We start from the raw sequence: 21,701 nt of genomic DNA on the forward strand, positions 1-21,701 counted from the left end.
GGGACAATGAATCAGCAGATGAGACCCTATCCGGAAAGACCTCACAGTCCACCTAGGAAGAAACGTGAGGATCCCACGGGAGTGAGCTTCCACGTGCACATAGAGTGGGGGGGTGGGGGGGGGGCGGCGGCGATGGATTTGAATGCAGTGCCAGACATTATTGGGCTGGACTTCCTTTACTCCCCAGAATTTAAATGTTTTATTGCACACACACAATCAGATTACCAGGTGACTCCAGGCAAAAGGCTTCAGTCTTCGATCATAAAATACTAAGTGCCCTCAAAGATCGGGGCGGGGGGTGGAGATGGGGGGCCGCGGATTCAGTGCAGCATTTCCAAGAGGGCCAGGAACACCTTTTGGCCCAATAGGTGGCTGCTGGTACTACCATGGAGCTGTACTGGCCACGAACAGAGTCAACAACAGAGGCGCGGTAAGGATGGTGCGTGCCGGAATGCCGAAGGCGCGGTTTCTAGGCTTACCTTTTCCTCCTAGGCAAAAGCATTTGGTTCATCATCCTGACTCCTGTGAGAATTAGACCCTGGTCTGTGTTTGAAATCATTTTCTATCTGCGAGGGAAGCCTCCAAGGAGCCCATAAGAGCCCCAGGGCTCACAGTTTAAGTCAATCACTTGAGTGAGAAGAGGCCTTGAGAATCACAGACATTGTTGGGCATCTTCAGCTGCACCCCACTCCGCCATTATTTTTCAGGGTCAGCATTGTACATTTCTCGTCTCCAGCTGTCACACTAGCACCTTTTCTGCTTCCAGAACGTTAGTGCTCTGACGCTCCAGGCTGAACTGCCAAGCACCGACTGCCTGGCAGCCCAGAGAGGAACCCGCAACCAGAGGTTAGGTTTTTCAATGCCTAATATTTTACAGTCATTTTTGTTTTGCTTCCACTTTTTTGTTGTTATTGACATATCCTAAAAAGCTGCAGATAACAGAAAAAGAAAATGAAAAAAAAATTGTAAAGTACACTTTCTCTCTCTCTCTCTCTCTCTCTCTCTCTCTCTCTCTCTCTCTCTCTCTCTCTCTCTCTCTCTCTCTCTCTCTCTCTCTCTTCCACCCCCCCACTGGAGCCAGGTTCCAGTGCTCACAATGCCCCAGGCACAAAGTACTTCTCACATCCAGGTTTCTAAATGGCTGTGTTCCTAGAGAATCCAGCAGAGTCCAGGGGCCTGAGATTAAGAACAGTGCAAGAAAAAAAGTGGCTTTCTGCCTCTTCTCTCTGGGTTTGTGCTTCCTCTTTCCTCTCTCGTCAGGCACCCCTCCCGACAGGATGCACTGAACCTCCAGCCCTTTGTAGTGCATTCACTCTGCCAGGAGTCAGGCACGTTGCCATCGAGCAGATGGGCCTGAGAGCAGGTAGGCAGTGAACAGGAGTACCGGCGTGCATGTTGAAACAAAACTCCTAGGTAAGAATTTATCCTTCAGCTCTCAAATCAAGACCGACACAGTCAGAATGCTAGCTGAGGGACAGATTCACTCTGGCCCAAGAGGAACAGCTGTCAGGTCTTGAGGAAAAATGCTTCCACGGAGATGGAAGAACGGTCGTGAGGCCAAGGAGCGCTGTGGTGTGTCCCTCTGAGTTCTACAGAATCCCTCTTCTCGCCAAAACAAGCTTGCTCAGCCCAGCCAGTGCCTGGGAAAGCAGGCTATTAGAATGCAGGGCCACACGCTGCAGGCTCTCCTGATACATAAAGAGTCCATAACATTCGGGCTACAGCCCCAACTCATTATTTGCTATGAAAGTTTATGCAGCCACAAAATTAAATGGGAAAAGCACATTAGGAAGGGTTTGCAACCTAGTTAACTCACGCCTGACAGCCGGGAAAGACTACGACGTGACTGTCAGCGTTGATACTCTCCTCACCATACGTCACAACCAGCTCTTCAAAGGAAGTTCGATACAAACAGGAGCTTCTCATACATTCTGTGGCTTGTCCCTCGGGGCCAAAAGAGGTAAGGAAAACACTGTATCCGAGACCCAGCTAGAGTCTTCTGCTCCAGCGGCCACTTCATAAAGGTCCCTGGACTCCCTTCGATAGACCCTACTGGGTTGGTATCTGAAAATCCCCATTCAGACACAGATTAGATCTTTTTTTTTTTTAATTTCAAAAATTTTAATAGAATTATATTTCTCCAAAACATGCAGAAAAAGGAAATTCTGGTTATATAACAAGGAAACTGGATTGAAACATTTTTAAAACTGAAATTACATATTTTCTTATTTTAACTGGTGTTCTTTATATTTCTCCTTTCCTCTTACACAAATACATGTCTGATAAGAGCAATCCAAATTATATCCCATTAGTAAAACACTAGACCAGGGAAGACCCTGACTAGGGCAGCTGTACTCAGACAGACATGCAGCCATCCACAGACAGTGAGATCTTGAGCAACATTGGCAGGAAGTAATGTGAATAAATTATAATAAAAAATTTTAAATACCAAGACTTCTACTCAAAGCCATGTCACTTTCAGCAGTTCTTTTGGACAAAATCATTACATAGGCTTTCCATAACTGGAGTTTGTCCTATTGTGCATAGATTAGATCTTGTTTAGAGTCCTTTCTTTGCTTAAACCACAGATCAGGTCTGACAGGATAGCTTAGTTGGCAGAGTGCTTCCTCAGCATGAGCAAACTCCTGGGTTGGTCCCTAGCACTGAACAAATCAGGAGTGGTGGCGTTCACACTCTGGAGATGAAGTTCAAAGTCATGTTTGGCTACATAGAGCATTTAAAGCCACTCTGGACTGCAGTGAGAGCTTATCTCAAACAAACAAATAAACCATAGCACTAAAGCTAAATTTTCCCGCTGGTTGTTTTTCTTCATCAAAACAGAGCCTCACTTCTGTGTAGTCTCCTCCTCAGTTTTTGCCCCTGCTGGTGCAGAGTTTACACACACACACACACACACACACACACACACACACACTGCAACAGAGTCTCTTTGGCCAGTTAACTAATCTGGCTCTTTGGATGTTTGACAGCTCATCTATTACATCATCATTGGGATCAACTTTTGTTGATGCTATAAAAAAATTTACTTATTAATTATAGAAAATGTCAGAAAGCAATAGTTATATGTGAGATAAAAGATTATAAGTAACATTCTTTTCATCAATGTGATGTGTGATGGGGTAGAACCAGGGCAGACTGGAAACATGCTTATTTTAATTCATGTTGTATGAAACTGGGTAATTTACAAAGAGCGCAGACAGACGTAATCCCCACAGTTCTGGGTGGTGGGAAGTCTAAAGTCAAGGCATCAGGAATTTAGTTTAACTTATCATGGCATTGTCTGGAAGGGAAGGATGCTGTGTCCTCAAGAGGAGGCCAGCAAAGGGGCATGAGAGCCCTTTTATAAAGGCTCTAGTACATCTGCCAGTTAGCTTTAATTGGCATAGTCTAGAGTCATCTGAGAGGAAAGCCTTCACTGAGGAACTGTCTAGATCAGATCAGTCTGTGGACATGTCTGTGGGGCATCATCCTGATTACTCACTGATGCAGAAGGGCCTAGCCCACTGAGGACGGCTCTATCCCCAGACAGGCATTCCTGCACTATAAGAAAGTTAACCAAGCATAAGCCTGAGAGTCAGCCAGCAAGCAGTTCCATAGCTGTATTTCCTTGCCTGTGAGTTTCCAGCTTAGAGGTACTGTTCCCTGGAATAGCTAAGCAGCCTTTGCCTTGAGTTCCTGCTCTGACTTCCATCAATGATGGGACGTGACCTGACTGCATAAATCAAAGAAATCCTTTTGTCCCCTAGGTTGGTTTTCGGTCATGGTATTTTGTCACAGTAGCCCAAAGAAAACCAGGACACTCCCATTTTTCAGGGAGAAACCTTGATGGCCTAATTACTTCCTAAAAAGGCGTATGTCCTAAGACGCAATCACACTGTCCCCCTCAGTGTTCAGGCTTGGATTCTGGGGGGAAGACAGTCAGCCCTTATCAGTGCTAAAACCATTTCCTTCTCCAGAACAGAAATAAACTTCTTATAACAAGTGTGGACTGCATGCTAGTCTAACTCAGCCAAGTATGAGTCACGGGGCATGGGGCAACGTCGTGATGAAACAAACTCGTGAGAGAAAGGGAAGAAGGAGGCCAAGGAGGTTGACAGTAGTTAGGCGCAGTGTGAGGGAGGAATGGAAGCTGGGGGAAGCATTGCCACATGCAGTGTGTTCTGAGAACGTTTGACAGGGCAGGCAAGGTGTTCTTGAGCCAAAGCTGTCAGGCAGCGGAGTCCTGTGTCTCCCAGACCTGGCAGTGTCTCTGCAAAGCTTCGCCTGGGTAATGCTGATGTGGGCCTGCAGCTGGGCCTCCCACAATTACACTACCTGTAGTCAGAAATTGGAGAGAGAGGGTTTGTTACTTGAAGGGAAAACTATAAAAGACTCACACATGAAAGTATGTGATTAAGCCCTTCAACATAGGGTGAAAATGAGGTTCTAGGGAGACACATGCTGTTTGGAAGCAGAACAGACTCTACAGCATACTTTATAAATAGAAAAATGTGTGTGTGTGTGTGTGTGTGTGTGTGTGTGTGTGTGTGTGTGTGTTGCTTGCCTGTGTGTGCTCATGTGGCGGTCAGAGGTCAACATGGAGTATCTTGTTTTATTGCTGTCTACTTCAGTTTTTGAAACATGTCTCTCACAGAGCCTTAAGTTTGTCATTTGGGATGGATCCCCCTGTCTCTGCCCAGGTGTGCACCAACATAGTTAGCTTTTTAAGCAGGTGCTAATGACCTAACATCAGTCTTCATGCTTGTACAGAAAGCATTGTATCCACCCAGCCAACTCTCCATCTCTGGAAATGGTATTTTAATAATTCACCCCATGGAAAGTTATCCAGTGTCCTCTCTGTTGTTAGAGCCTGTTTCATATTCTAAGCTTTGCTGCTGCCTTTAGAGTTTAAGATGCTGTGGCTGTGGCCAATTCCATGAAGTAGAAAGAACGTTTTAGAGTGAAAATGAGCCTCATATATTGGGATCACTATTTGGAACTAGGGCTACATTTATCAGTGGTAAGATTTCAGGCAGAACTCAAATGAAAGCTCCGTCTTCTATTTCTTAGAGAAATAACTTCAGGCTAAGGCTGGACATGAGAGCGACCTAGTTTAAAGCTCCCAGCTTGTCAGATAAAAGTCGCCAAAGCTTAGGAACAAGGAAGTGGCGTCTACTGAACAACTACCGTATGAAGACGTACCGAGTGCATCATGGTTCCTCCAGGGTTGTCTTCTGTAGAGGCAGAGAGACAAGTTAAAAGGTTGCTACTGTCCTAGGCAAGAGACAAAATATCCTCAAGGTGAAACAGGGGTATTTCCAGAAGAGTATTACCCCTTCAGCAAGAGGAACAGCAAGAGCAGATGAGGCAGGAGGCTGGAGAGAGGCACCATTGAGCAAACCCTGGGCCTGCACAGGTTGACATACAGCCAACCAGTGAGGGGGGAAACGATTCAGGTCTGTGTCTCATTGCTAGAGACAGGCTAGAGTCACCAAAGCCAGCACAACAAAGAGGAAAGATGGCAGTAAATCAATCAATCAATCAATCAATCAATCATGACATGGTTGGCTGTGTGGTTGAATTGATAGGGCACTGGGTTTGATCCTCAGCACAGTTAGATGTGGTGGCAAACGCCTGCCATCCTAGCACCTGAGGAACAAAGACGAGAGACTCAGAAGTTCTGCTTCATCTTCAGATATGTAAAGGGTGTGAAGCCAGCTGGGATGCAGATCCTACTAGACAAGCAGAAAGACAGACAGACAGACCGATGAATGGATGGACAGACAGACAGACGGACAGACAGACAGAAAGACAGGCAGACAGAGATCCCAAAGACCAAGGGCTGACAAAGCCAAAGGGGAGGAGAGGTCCTGAAAGCAGCAGCCCACCATCAACACTAAATGTCCCCAATAGGTTAAGTGCGAAGAATAGTTTAAAGAGATCATAGAGGATCGTCTGAAGCCAGGCCAGGCCAGCAAAGGTCGCACTGCACACTGGGAGGATACAAACCTCAAGGAAGGGGCATCAAGGTCAGCGAACAGTGACATGCGCTCTAGTTACTGGTTTGTAATGTTTGAGTTTTCATTTTTTTTTTTTAATTTCTGAACTCACTTTCATTCTTGTCTGTACTCTTGTCTGTGCACTGCAGAATTCAGCTGCACTGAGGACTACACATGGGTTTTGGGAGCAAGTTTCAACACACCCGTTTGTACAGGACAGTATTGGAAACTAAACTACTGAGGATGTGTGGTTGTTTTCTCTCTCTCTCTCTCTCTCTCTCTCTCTCTCTCTCTCTCTCTCTCTCTCTCTCTCTCTCTCCTCTACCCTCCTCATGTCTTTTCTGAATTTATACCATAGGGCCATAGGGAAAGAAACAGTTAAAAGACTTGTTTATGAGAAGAAGGTTTTCTAATAAATCAACCTATGAGACTAATTGCATCTTGATAACTCTATAATTCTCTCCCTCCCTCCCTCTCCCTCTCTCTCTTTCCCTCTCTCTCCCTCCCTCTCCCTCTCTCCCTCCCTCTCCCTTTCTCTCTCTCTCTCTCTCTCTCTCTCTCTCTCTCTCTCTCTCTCTCTCTCTCTCTCTCTCAGCATATATTATAGAAAGTCATATGAATCCTCTACCTTTGAATCATTATCACAAGTGGAAATGGTAGTTTTAGAAAATATTCTTGTTTTTCTCTGTAGCAAATCTGAACTGTAAAGATGCAAAACAGAAACCATATACTACAAATAAAACCTACACCTGTCTCCGTCTAAAATGCCACAGTCTATTGCTGTTGTTATAAGAAAAGAGAAAGGCAACCCTATAGGTATAAACCTTCATCGAAGAAAAATACCACACCAGCAACTCATTATTCCGGGCTGTTATTCCACTAGATGATAGCTTCTAGGTGGAAGTCACATGCCTATAATGATCACATTAAGACAGAGCTTCATTAATAATAGATGACTATACCCATCCCTATGCTGCTTTAATAACGTGACATTTTTGCAGCAAAAATAATAATTTAAGCCTTTTTGCTTCGCTTTGGCACCCCTTATTACCAAACTGGAGAATATAAGCGGCCTTTGAATCAAAGCTCCGGCTCTGACTTGAGGTCTTCCTTGTGCCTTTAAACACTAGACACTGACATTTCAAAGAAAATGTAATAACTTTAGACTGAATGTCTGGTCTTTTAGAGATTTTGATAGCTTTTCATTGCTAGGTGCAGTTGTGTTGGTGTTTTCAATTGAATACATCAGCTTCTGTGACCACAGCAAACCCAAATACTTTGTATTCCCTGTCAGGCAACTAGTCCAATTGAACGGCTATCTGTAGAGCGCCTCAGCTTTTTCACTGTGAGGGATTTCGTTGTTGATTTCCCTTGCACCCTGTTTGTTCAATCCTTTCCTTCTCTTGTGAATATCATGGGATGGGATAAATAATGTCCCTTCAACCTTTACCTATGGGAAATGGATACTTTATTAATTTATTTTTGTGTTTGCATTTGTGGTATGCGCTCATGTGTGCACAAGTGTGTGTGCAGTCCAGAAGTCAGTATCTGGTGCTTTCCTTGGTTATTTTCTATTACCACTGTACTTGCTGCTGCTGCTGCTGCTACTACTACTACTACTACTATTATTATTATTATTACTATTATTATTATTATTATTATTATTATTATTATTATTATTACATTGATAGAGGGTCGCTCATTGGCCTCAGCGTTCACCAATTCAGTTATGCTGGCTGGCCAATGAGCTCCAGAGATCCACCTGTCTCTGGCTGGCCAGCACTGAGTTTACAAACACGTACTGTCACACCCAGTTCCTGTAGGTGCTGAGATTCAAACTGAAGTCCTCAGGATTGCACAGACATCACTTCACCAACTGAGTCATCTCCATGGCCTCGGTTTTATTTTATTTTCAGGACTTCCGGACAACATCTTTTTTTCTTTTTTGTCCTTGCTAGATTCAAATCTTTAATTTGAAATGATCTTTCTGCTTTGGTCTCCTGAGTGATGGGACTGAAGATCTTCAGACATGACAAGACATTGTTACATTTTTACACTAGTGAAAGAAAATTAAAGTTTTCTGACCTCTGGAAGTACACAGGAATGAATTTTTGTTGTTTTAAAGCAGCAAGCCATTTATTATCATTTGATATAGCAACAACTGGAAACCAATGCTCCTTATATGTTCTTTCCTTTCAAAGGGTATCAACCTTAAGTCTTTTTGTTTGAAAGAAAATATACAGGACAAAGGAAAAGGAGGAAAAAAATGTCAAAGTTTACCATTTTAATTTTTGTGAGTCTGAACACAAAATCATGTAAGCTATGGAAATCATAATTTTCTTATGAAGACACTTGTCTGCTTTTTAAAGTTAGAAAGCATAAAAAGAACAAACAGCAACTGTTGACATCCTACTGTTTTTTTTCCCTTCCAGACTCCATTCTATGTGGATTTGTATTTGTTCTAAAATAATTTGCTGCTGAAATATTGTAAATCATGGCAGACAGGTATTTATTGCCCATTTTGTACATAAGGAATGGGATGACAGAAATAGAAGCAAGTTTGTCCAGACGGTGCTCACGGGGAAGGCTTGTTCCCACCTGGGTGTGTCCAGAACAGACTGCTCCGGACCACCTGCCCGTGAAGCTGGTGAGTGACAACCAGCGAGCTCCACCAGTCGCGATAGAAGCTTACGCCTCAGCTCCTGCTGGAGGCAACCCCACAGAACCGGGAGCCCGGAATACAGTGCTGATGGGGACAAGCAGTCTTTCTTTTTCCTAAACTGACTCTACTAACAGACCAGAGAGGCCAGGAAGACACTAGATTGATGTTATTGAGCTGCATAAATCAAAGCCTCCTTTCATATCAGCAGCAAAACTGATGTCTTGCTGGAGTCAAAGGGAGGTGGTACACTTTTCTGAACCATCACGGAGTCCATGAGATAAAGGATTTTACCTTCGTGCTTCTTAGCGACTGTTGTCACTCACTTCCGCTCCATTTTGTTCCATTTGCAAGTACTTGCTTTGTCCTTTTTGTTTTAGCTTTACTTTTGTGTGCTTGTGGGTGTGCATGTGTACGGTGTACATGTGGAAGCCAGAGGTTGACACTAGGATGTCTTTTCCTCAATCATTTCTTCACCGTATTTTGCAAGACGGGGTCTTTTACTGAGCCCCAAACTCACTATTCAGCTAGATTAGGAGCTGCCAGCCTCTGCCTGTCTCCTTCCCTCAGTGCCAGGACCTTGCTTTTACCTGGCTTCTGGGGTATGAACTTATGTCTTTGTATTTGCAGAGCAAACATTTAATCCACTTAGCCCCTCTCCAGGCTTTTCTTTTCAAAGAAAGCTTCGATGGGAGAAAGTTTTTTTTTTCTAAGCCCTTATAAGAGTTAGAAACTTTCACTGTTAGGTTCTCACATTTTTGCATTTTGGTTTCATCCTTGGGCTTCTTTTTGAAAACTTAGGATTCATTAAAGATCCCTATTTGTGTCGGACAATTGGGAACTGCTTGCACTTAACAGGTTAATGCTGTGTAGTCAGTGATATAGAGAAATTAACAGGATGAGAATAGAGTATTATGCCCAGTAGGAAAGCACTCTAGCCTGTAACCCTCAGCTAATTCACTGCCTAAGCCAGAGTGCAGAACTTCTAATGCAGTATAATTTCCTCTTCAGAAGGTGCAAAATACAGCCTCCATTAATGGTCTATTTGAAGAATGTTTCATAAAGAGAGAGAGCATCTGTATCTAGAAAGGTATAGGGAAGCTGGTGTCCTCTATATGGATTCTGCCTGGGACATTCATCCTGAAGGCAATTTGGAGAGAGAGACAATAGGCAGTAAAGCTAAATCATTCCAGAGACATCAGAGGGCTCTCTGCTGCATCCGGGCAGCGGAGCTGGGCTGTGGCCAAGGCCTTTTCTCTGCTCACTCTGCTCAGAATGCAGTCCCCCCACACACATCTCTTCAAGGTCACTCTCCCTAGGAGAGCAGTAAAGCAGGAGGGAGCTGGCCTGACCCGATGACACCACTGAATACTTTTACACAGCAAGTCTATGGCCTCTTATTTCTTTCTTTTTTTGTTTTTGTTTTTTTTTTTTTTTTATTTTACTTTATTTTTTACATATACATTTACATGATTACACATACATACAATAGATTAAGTAGAGCAAGAAGAACTATGACTTCTTATCCCTTCCTCTAGGCCACATTTCTTGTCTTCATAATCCCAAGGTCAGGGTTCTACAGCTCCAGGGTAATCTAACTACACGGTCACGACATGTGAGAGGATTTGCTTGAGTTTATGTTAGGGCCCATGTAGCCAAAGTGAAAGTACATACCCACCCTCCCAAAAAGGAAGAAAAAGCATTATCTCTGGTAAATCTATTTATTATATATGTTCTTTGTGATTGTCTTCATCTTATTCAATAGACAGCTATCATTTTACAGTTAGAAAAACACTTCATGAAATGCCGAAGGGTCCACACCCTATCTAATCTGAATCAGTTTTGCTCTACTCCAAACACTTGTCTTGTTTTTGCCAAGACAGGGTTTCACTGTGTAGCCTTGGCTGTCCTGGACTCACTTTGCAGACCAGGCTGGCCTAGAACTCATAGGGATCCGCCTGCCTCTGCCTCCCTCAGTGCCGGGTAACAGGCGTGTACCACTGTGCCTAGCTTACTCCAAGCTTTTAAGAAGATTTCCAGGGGCTGGAGAGCTGGATCGGTGATTAAGGGCACGCACTGCTCTTCCAGCAGATCTCGGTTTGATTCTCAAAACCCATGTGTCTCACAACCATCCCTAATTCCACTTCTGGGGACCCAATACCGTTTCTGGCATCCACAGGCAACAGGTACACACATGTTGCATAAACATACATGCAGCCAATAAAATAAAATAAATAAATCTTAAAAATAATAAAAAAAAATAGTAACATCTTAAAAGGTTCTTATCGATTGTTTACTCATGCATATATTTCAGTAAGATTTACCAAACACCCAGTAGGCTCTGAGCCCTGTTAGGACTACAGAGTTAAATAAGGCTCTGCCTGGGAGCTAGAGAAATGGCTCACCCTGTGAGAACACTTGCTGCTCTTACACAGGGGACTGAAGTTCAGTTCCCAGCAGCCCCACGGTAGTTCACAACCTTCTGTAACTCCAGTTCTAGGTGATCTGACACCCCCTTCTGGCCTCTGTGGGCACTGCATGCAAGCAGTGAACATACACACATGAAACAAAATAGCCACACACATAAAATAAAATTTAAAAATAGGACTCTGTTGTTATTTCAAATGAATAGTAGGCTAAAATATAACCACATATTAGTTTCCTTCTAGTGTTTTTGTATGTTTACTCTAGACTAACTAGCATTCTTCAGTTTGCTCATTTTTTTTCTTGTCCTTTGTATTGTCAATCAGATGTCCTATTAGATGGCATCATATAAAGTATAGCAGTCTCAGTGATTTTGGGGAAGTGGAAAATGGGAGACAATTACATTCTTTGGGATGAAACTGTCTTTGTCTCACTTCTAAAATGCTAGCCACAGACCGAATGGTGTGAGTGGTTGTGTGCCTGGCCTGAGTGGCAGAAACTGAATACACCAGGTCACATGGCAGCCATCGTGTGAGGAACCAACCCCACTAATCAGAGATCTGGAAGAGAAGTTTCACATGGAGGGAAGTAGAGGCAGGGGACACAGGAGTCCTATAGGATCCCTTGGGACATCACTGTAGGAATCCAGCCCACACACCTCCCTCCAGCAGAAAAGAGATGGCTCTTTGCCTTTGCTGTACATTTTCCAGATTTCTGCTATGCAGGCTCTCTGAGCCTCCTGTTAAGAATTGTGGTTACCCAGTACTGCTCACTCCTGCTAACAGGTTGGCCCCAAATCAAGGAAGCACTGCTCTTTAATGCAGAGCCTATCTCTCACTCATGTTCACATTTTTTCCCCTCATTAACACAGCTCACAGGACAACTCTTTATCAGCAAGATGGAAAGTCACAGGTCAGTAAATGCAGTGACATCCCTAGAAGTGGCCAGGCTGAACAGAAGCTCTGAAATCTCCAGTCTTCTCCTCCTAATGAGAGCACAGGAGTAGCCAGTGCGGTGAACACTGGGAAACATGAGCGACAAGAAACATTCGGAAGCGCGTGTTCTTAGATGTACACAGCATGCAAACAGGGCCTTCTCCTCCGGGTTGGCATTGATGGCTTCCTGTTTGAAGTACCAGGATGACTTTGAGTGTTGTCTTATTGCCATGGTGTTGTAGAAGGTGAGTCGCTTCACACTGGGGACAGTTTCCTGGGTGAACAATTAGATAGTGCGTCACTTTAATGTGAATCAATTATTGCCACCTTGGAGATGGTTTTCTATATACAGGAAGGAATATAAGATCAGAAAAATCCAGCTCCCACTCAGGAACCTCTTTTCCCTGACACCTAAGACCTGCTTCACTACAGGACAAATAGATCCCAATTCTTTTTAACCCAGTCAATCTGCCGTGGCCCTGAGCAATACCCATAAATCCACCTCTAACTTATTCAGGACTTTCAGGGCACTCTGTTGAACCAGCTCACACAGACAGCATGCTTTGTTTTTAAAAAATGGTCCCATCATTGAAAATGAGAAAAATACACGTCAAGGCCATAGCATGTTTACAGTGACTGCATTTAAATGTCTGCGAGTTAAAATCCCAAGTTATCTTGTTGAGGACTGGGTGAAATGCTCCTCACTTACCAGCCATTAATGAAGTGTGTGTCCATGAACAATTCTCACAAAGATAGGTAGATACAGTTTCATCTATAACTCTCCCTGTATCAGAGGAGCCTGGAACGTCCAGGAAAAAAAGTTAAAAAGAACAAACACTCAGGTTTTCTGAATGACTGTAACCTCGTGTTTGCTTTTCAAGCATCTTGAGTCCTTAAAGGAACGCTGCCTAAGTACCCCATGTGAGAACAACTGTACTGTTAATGTGATATTCCAATTCCATGCTCAGTACATTTACTCAGGGAAGGCAGAGGAGAGAGGAGTGATGCATAGATTTCTTGTTCCGTTCTGTTTTGCTTTTTGAGTCAGGGTCTCATTTTGTAGCCTTGGCTGTGCTGGAATTCACTCTGCAAACAAGGCTGGCCTCGAACTGACAAGAGATCCTCCCCCCTCTGCCTCCTGAGGGATGGGATTTAAAGGTGTGCACCACCACACCTGGCATGAGGCATTGATTTCTTAAAGGGACTATGAAGAGAAAAACAGTGAAACATACATTACCAGAAAGTTCTTAGCCAGGGCCTTGTTAAGTGGGAAGAGTGGCTGATACGGTGTGCAAGTATACCCAACATTCGTGTTAGAAATTTGAGTCCCACTGCAACCATGCGGGGAGATGGCACCTTTAAGAGGTGGGAAGCTGGTGAGGGCATTGTCTTTGTGGGTGAGTTAAAGTTGTTCTCACAAGAATGAGTCAGTTGTCACAGAAATGGGACCCTGATAAAAAGATGAGTTCAGGGCTGGGTTGTAGCTCAGTGATAACAGACACATGCTCTCCATTTATAAGGCTCTGGGTTCAGTAACAAGGACCAGGAAAATATATATATATAAGCCCTCTATCCCTGTAGTCTTTCCATCTTTCACCATGTGAGGACATAATAGGAGAACTCTTACCAGAGTCCCTGACACTTGACTTCCACACTGTGAGAAGGGGTGTGTGTGTGTGTGTGTATGTGTGTGTGTGTGTATGTGTGTGTCTGTGTGTGTGTGTGTCTGTGTGTGTATGTGTGTGTGTGTATGTGTGTGTGTCTGTCTGTGTCTGTGTGTGTCTGTGTGTGTGTGTATGTGTGTGTGTATATGTGTGTGTGTATGTGTGTGTGTGTCTGTGTGTGTGTGTCTCTGTGTGTGTGTGTGTGTCTGTGTGTGTGTCTGTGTGTGTGTGTCTGTGTGTGTGTGTGTGTGTGTGTGTGTGTGTGTGTGTGTGTTATTAGGACACATGATAAGCTAGGCTAGTGCTTTGCCAGCTATATCCCCAGATTTTCTTTTACTTTTTACTTTGAGTTAAAGTCTCACTAAGTTAACAGACTGGCCTTGATTCATCTGTCGTCCAGGCTAGCCTTCAATTTGTGATCCCTTCCCAACCCACTGTGTAGCTGAGATTACAGACTGACAACACTAGGCCCACCTATTGCTCAAAACTAATTAATGTGTAGTATTCTACAATATAAACAGCATTTTGACTAAGACAGTGGTGAAGAAAGACTAGTAGAAGTGTGTGCCTTCAGAGGCATCTTCTGATCTTCTCTGTGATGTCAAAGTCAGAATTAGACAGGCTCCTCACATTTAAAGTCAACCCTTTATATGCTAAGCATTGTGTTGGCCAATATGGCTTCCATCACAATAACATGCAAAAGGTTCAATCTGAGAGAACTATTGAGGCAAGCAGCAAACTCATCAAGATCTTCTCTGAGTGTCCCCTATGGGATAACACCCACCAGTGTCCCCCATGGGATAACACCCACCAGTGTCCCCCATGGGATAACACCCACCAGTGTCCCCCATGGGATAACACCCACCAGTGTCCCCCATGGGATAACACCCACCAGTGTCCCTCATGGGATAACACCCACTAGAGTACCCCCATAGGATAATACCCACCAGTGTACCCCCATGGGATAACACCCACCACCCTGAAGATCAGCACTAAGCAGTCCCACAAATTTAAAAATGAATTTTTTCAGAATCCTGACAATGAACCTATCACATTAAACAAGCTAAAAAAAAAAAACAAACACACACACACACACACACCAAAAAAACCCTAATATGCAATGCTGGAAAATGATGTATTTTCTCACAATGAGAAATCAGTATCAAAGGGAGGGAAAAGGGGGTACTAAACTCAACTTGATCACTCTTTTATGACTCTGTGCAAAGAATTTCACAGATGGTTAGTTAGAATGTACTTAAAAACAAGTAATTGGAAAAAGCTAATTCAAGTTTGGTTAAATAATAATAGTAAGAAGAAGAATACATTGACTTAAAAAACTCAAAAGGTTAGTTGTAGGAAGTCTTGAGTCAAGAGGTCACCCAGCATCACCAAGAATTAAATTCCTGTCCATCTGTTGCCTGTATCTCCCATTGCGTAGGCACCCTCTTCTCTTAGTTTGTAGCTGCAGCTCAATAAGAGGAAAACGGCTTCTGCCTAAATACCAAAGAAAAGTCCTAAACTTTAGTTTGATTGAAGCAACTTGAGTAACTATCTGCTGTCCTGGTTTCATTTCTGTGGCTGTGATCAAATACCCTAACTAAAGGGTTTACTCCAGCTCACAATTCCATACTACAGTTCATCCCTGTGGGGAATCTAAGGCGGCAAAAGTTTAGAACAGTTACATCCCATGCAGTCGAGACAAGAGAGAAACGAGCAGAGGCGTGCTTCTAGTGCTCAGCTTACTTGCTACGCTTGTACATTCCTGTAGGCATATGGTTATTACGGAATTGGATAATATGCTGATTTCTGCGCACATGCCCATATCTGGGTTGCAATCCATACTCTGAGAATCTCCTGTCTCAGTGTAAATACTGCTCCACAACTGTCCCCTAATAAACCAGTAAAAGCACCACCTTCCAGCCCATCGCCGAGGAAGAGAAGGATCCAGGCTGGAATTCTTGGCAGCCAGGGGAGGAGGTATTAAAGGAGAATGTAGGGGACTCAGCCAGGGGCAGGAGTCCAGGAGACACCAGGAGAGGAGCTGGAGCAGAGAAAGCTACAAAGTGCAAGTCTCTCTGGGATGAATGCTGGGTGGAAACCAGATTAGCTTAGAGGGTTAAGAAGAGAGGTGCTGCCCACAGTAGGCTGGGTCTTCCCACATCGATGAACAGCCCCCGACAGACATGCCCAAACGCCAACTCGATCTAAACAATCCCTCGTTAAGACTCTCTCTCCAGGTGATTTTAGGCAGTGTCAGGTTGACTGTTAAAATTAGCACTCACTCCTGCCCATGAACTGATCCTTGTAGCCAGAGGATTAGGTTAGTCCTGGGTCAACATCCATTTGTAGGTCGGTCACTGTGACAAAACATATGTGGTTATAGAAATAGGTTTATGGCCTATCTCTGGAGTTCAGGAACTGCACTACCCTTGGAACTTCAATGCAACACGATGTAGCATAAACAAGATAGGATGGAGGCTTGACAGTAACTAGTTGCACATAAGCTAGAAAGGCATACTATACTATAACCAGAGGTTGCTTTGTTATTATGTTATCAGAACAAAGCAAAGCAGATATATAAATGCTTGCATGGCATTAAGATAAATAGCAGGGTTTGACCAACATTCAACATGGATTTTCTTATTCAGTCAGAGTACTAGATAACTTTTTTGTGCATTCATGTTTATGTATTTTTCTTTCATTATGCATATTCATTGTATAAGATAATGGGCTCATTATGACATTTTCATACATATGTTTTACATTTTGATCATATTCACACACAATTTAGGACAAGTGTACAACAGATACCTGGCACCCCTATGTTAACTGTGGGAACTGTTCATAATGGACAAGTTAAGGAATCAGCCTCAGTGTCCATCAATATGTGAATAGAAAATATGGAACATATGTGCACAGTGGAATTTTTTCAGCCATATAAAATAATAAGATTATGTCATTTATAGGAAAATGTATGAAACTGGCCATCTTTATGAGAACCGAAATAGTTCACCTTGTCCTTTCATGCATATGAGTGAAAGTGTAATGTTTGTTTTCCCGAGCCTGGCTCTTTCAGGTATATATCCTGGGTGGGTATAGCTGAATCACACGGTAGTTCTATGTTTAGTTTTCTGAGAAACCTTCACACAGACCTCCATCATGTCTGCTCGAAAATTTTTCATGCAGTATATTTTGATGATATTCTTTCCCACCCTCAACACTTGCCAGTTCTCTCAACCTCCCTATCCCCCTAACTTTGTGGGGTTTTCTCTCTCTTAATAAAATCCAAAAAGCACAAACAACAACAAAAACATGGAGTCTTTTGTATTTGCCAACTATTCCTTAGCATTAGAGCTGCCACAGAGTACAGTTGACATGCGCAGTGTAATTTCATCAGAGAAAAATTGATTTTCCCTCCCCCATTAGCTATCAATTGCAAATAGCTTCTGTGGGGTGAGACTTTTCATTCCTTGTGTTGGAATTTTTGTCTGGCTTAAATTTATGAAGGTCTTGTGCATGCTGCCACATTCTCTTTGAGTTTTTACTTCTGTATCAGCCAGCTCTGCTGTGTCTGGAAGATGCTGCTCCTTAGACTCATCAACCATCTCTGGTTCTTTAAATTTTTCCATCTCCACTTCTGCATAACTTCCTGAGCCTTGAAGGGGTAGGTGTGATAAAGGCAACCCCCTAAGAACTGAGTCACTCTTCATACATTGTCCAGTTGTAGGCTCCTGTGTTAAATCCTATCTACTGCAAGAAGCGTCTCTGATAAGGGTTGAGCAATGCACTGATCTATGGGTATAGTAATATGTTATTAGAGGTCGTTTTATTTCTATGTCCTTCCAGCAGAATGATAATAGTAGGTTTTTCCCCTGGGGTCCATGACCTATCTAGCCTCGGGTTCCTGACCTCATGTACAGTGTCAGATGTGGGTTCCATCTCATGGAGTAAGCTTTAAATCCAACTTTAAAAAATGATTGGCTACTGTCTTACTGTTCTATTACTGTAAAGAGAGACCATGAGCAAGACAACTGATAAGACAAAGCATTTAATTGGAGGGTTACAGTTTCAGAGAGTTAGTCTATGAACATCGCAGTGAGGAACATGGAAGCAGCCCGGCACAGGAGCGACAGCTAAGACTTCACATCTGATCCACAAGTTGCAGGTAAATAGAGAGAGACTAGGCCTGGAATTTCTGAAACTTCAAAGTGCACTCTCAAAGACACACCCTCTCCAACAAGACCACACCTCCTAAGTCTTCCCAAATCGTTCCACTAACTGGGGACCAAGCCTTCCATCATATGAGCTCACAGTAGCCATTTCCATCCAAGCCACCAGTTACTTCTCTAACACTGGTGCTCAGTACCTCAGTGGCTGGTGTACCTTGGAGGCAGGTCATTACTACAGCCCTCAGGGTTTATGGCTGGACGACACTGTTGCCTGTTTTGCCTGTCTGGTAGGACGTTTCCAGCACTATATGCTAGTCAGTAGGGATGAAGCTTCTAGATGATTAACAGCTCAATGTCTCCATGTTGGATGACATAACATGTGGTGTCTTTATAGTGAGGTCTTACCATCAGGCTGCAGAGGGTAACTAATAGTTGGCTATAACGTTTGGGGAGGGATCTGTGGAACCCCTTACACCAAAGACTCAAAAAAGATGTAGCCTATTCCTGGTGTTACGGGTTTTATTTGGTAGCATATGGTGTCTAGTTGGGACATTGTCTCCCACATATGTTAACTGCATTTCAATTCCTCTTACTTCTACAGTAGGTTTTGAAATGCTTTTTCAAAAAGTCTATATGTCAGTTACCATCTCTATAATCCTTCTAGTCCACATTCCCACCAACAGTGTATATAGGTTCCTTTTTCTGGTGTCCACACCATTTCTGATTTATCAATGTGAATTTTAACTGAAAATAATGAGACAGACCTGTCCAAGCCCACTGAATGAGATGAAAAGAGTAGTCAAGTGCATACAGAAAGTGGAATGCTGACTTCCAGGAGCAGCGGGCAGCAGCAATCATCACTAAATGGGTATGGATTGTTAAGTTTCTGTAATGTGAATCAAGGTGGTGATTATATGGAACACATGAATGTCCTTAATATGCTGAAATGCCCACTTGAAATGTGAAAATGCTGTATATATAGTTAGACATATTTTACCACATTTTAAAAAAAGCGAATGGGTGGGTAGGTTGCAGACACTTTGCAAACCTTGGAGATGCTAGATAACTCAACTCTAAAGTGTTGCACACTTACTGTGAAGTGAAATTGTGAAAGAGAAATAATTATGTTTGTGCTACAAAGTGACAGCATCAAACAATGCTTCACAAAGAAGACGTGAGTCAACACTTGAGTTTAAGGAACAAGATGGATGTGGAACATCATTATCTCCACTCTGCTGCCATCCAAGAGTCGAGTTGGGGAGGTCGTGCTTGAAAGCTAAATAAATTGAACTGCAAAACAGACCTGCAAAGACCTTCCACTCATACTTTCATAGCTGGGACATAAAGCAATCACCTAACCTGGGTGTTCTGAAAACAGAGCACAGCTTTTGTTTTCTTTTTTAACACGGGGAAACAACTGCCCGTCTTCTGGGGAGTTTGCATAAGGACAACGGTGCGAACCAGCAGAATTTCTGGCTCTGCAGGCCCAGCCATCACTGGACTATTTGCCTGAACCGTGCCGGAGGCAGCCAGTAAAGATGCGTGTTTGTTTCTCTTCATAATCTTAAAGTCAAGCAATTGGAGCAAATCTCACAGCATTCCCCAGGTACTGACCAAAAGCTTTTCATACCTACTCTTATGATGTCATGTACTAGCACTGGCATGGTAACCTCAGTGGTGGGAGACTAATAAGTATAGGACATAGCAGCACAGTGTTTATATCAGATCCTCTACCTAAAAACATTGACATCAGGATGACTATTTCCAATTTTCAAAAGAGGAAGCCAAAGCTAAATGTGTTTACTTAATAATTGGCCCAAGGTCAAATGGCTGAGAAAGAGTGGAGAGTGAGTCAAGCTGAGCTCTATCAGGTAAAGACACAAACGGGCTGAGGGTGAAGCGAGATGGTGAAGTGCTCGCCTGGCACGCACAGTCCTGTGTTCAACCCAGCACTACATGGACCTGGGTGGCGCAGGCCTGCGGTCTCAGCACTCAGGGGATGAAACCAGATGGATCAGGACTTCAGGGCCAGCTTCAGTTATAAAGCAATGCAGCGGCTAGCCTGGGCTACTTAAGACTCTTAAAACAACAACAATAACAACAACTTGATTTTTAGGGGCCATAGTTAAGAGAACTGTTTCTTTGTTGGACCAGTGAGGCTTTCATATATTTTCCATATTAAATACTTCTCTAAGAGGCATCTAGAGAAAGCTGGACATTGGAAATACATATATTTTAAACTTTGGGTTAAGCAGATAGCAAAACTTACACTAGAACTTCCATAATATCCACGGTGACTTGGGGAGCCTGCCCTGCCACAAAAGGGGATAGTTAAATGATAAAGAAATCCCACCTTTCCAACTTCAGATTTTAAGGCCTTCTTCAAATGACTGTGACATAAAAGTCTGTTTTGATCAAGTTACTTAATTCTGGGAGCCTCCATTGTTCCATCTATAAACAGGCCATAATAATTAAAAAATATATATATATTTTCTTCTTACCCTTTGAATAAGCATGTCATTGTAGTTTTAGTATTCTCTTCTCTGGTAGCTAAATACATTGAATATGCTTGCCACTGTTCGTATATCTTCTTTGATAGTTTGTTTAACTTTTTAATTAATTTTTAATTGGCTTGTATTCCTTCCTAAAGTATTTTTTTAAGTAAATGCTAGACATACAGTATGTGTTGGCAAAGATAGGGAACAAATGCAGCTATGAAACATTTCTAGGAATATAAAATGGTACGACCACTTGCTGCTTGGCAATTTGTGAAAAAGTCAAACTTACACTTACAGTATTACTTAGTCACTCTATCTTTAGTTTACCCAAAAGAAATAAAAATATATTTTAAAAAATCAGCTGCACATACATTCTCATAACATTTTATATTGATAGCAGCCTCAAATAGGGACAAGTAAGATGCCTGCCAACTAGCAAATGAGCAAACTGAATAATCCATTCAGTTGCAGGCTATTTCATCTCAGTGCGACCTGCAGGAACTGTAAATCCTGCCTTTGATCCCACTGTGATCCCTGAGATTGTGAACTGTAAATCCTGCCTTTGATCCCACTGTGATCCCTGAGATTGTGAACTGTAAATCCTGTCTTTGATCCCACTGTGATCCCTGAGATTGTGAACTGTAAATCCTGTCTTTGATCCCACTGTGATCCCTGAGATTGTGAACTATAAAATCCTGTCTTTGATCCCACTGTGATCCCTGAGATTGTGAACTGTAAATCCTGTCTTTGATCCCACTGTGATCCCTGAGATTGTGAACTGTAAATCCTGCCTTTGATCCCACTGTGATCCCTGAGACTGTGAACTGTAAAATCCTGCCTTTGATCTCACTGTGATCCCTGAGATTGTGAACTGTAAATCCTGTCTTTGATCCCACTGTGATCCCTGAGATTGTGAACTGTAAATCCTGCCTTTGATCCCACTGTGATCCCTGAGACTGTGAACTGTAAAATCCTGCCTTTGATCTCACTGTGATCCCTGAGATTGTGAACTGTAAAATCCTGTCTTTGATCCTGTTGTGATCCATGAGATTGTGAACTGTACATCCCTGTTTCTTGTGGTTGAACCCTAACACACCTTTAATCCAAGAACTTGCTGTTTATTGTAAACAAGTGCTTGAGGCGTGGTTTGGCCAGCCCTATACACACCTTTAACACAAGAGCTACCTGTACACAGGATTTAATAAAATTATCCCTACGTCAAGAGGCAGAGCAAGAAACCAGCTGACAGGGATTAAAGAGTAGGAGGGACTTTGAACTGAGGGGTATTTAAGACAGCGTGTAGAAGTGGAAGGGATCTTTGGAGCTTCTGCTTTTGGGCTTTACTCTTGGGAT

At 43.0% G+C, this 21,701-nt stretch overlaps 1 long non-coding RNA gene across 1 annotated transcript; it reads left to right on the forward strand.

Moving 5' to 3' along the window:
- The first annotated feature begins 1,911 nt into the window (after positions 1-1,911).
- On the forward strand, positions 1,912-9,113 carry LOC311599915. Its single transcript, XR_014780057.1, has 3 exons — positions 1,912-1,960; positions 5,914-6,029; positions 8,432-9,113. It is a non-coding gene; the product is annotated as an uncharacterized lncRNA (long non-coding RNA).
- Positions 9,114-21,701: the final 12,588 nt, after the last annotated feature.

This window comes from Acomys minous (genome assembly GCF_964271855.1).
Source record: "Acomys minous genome assembly, chromosome: 1".
In the NCBI taxonomy this organism is placed as follows: Eukaryota; Metazoa; Chordata; class Mammalia; order Rodentia; family Muridae; genus Acomys; species Acomys minous.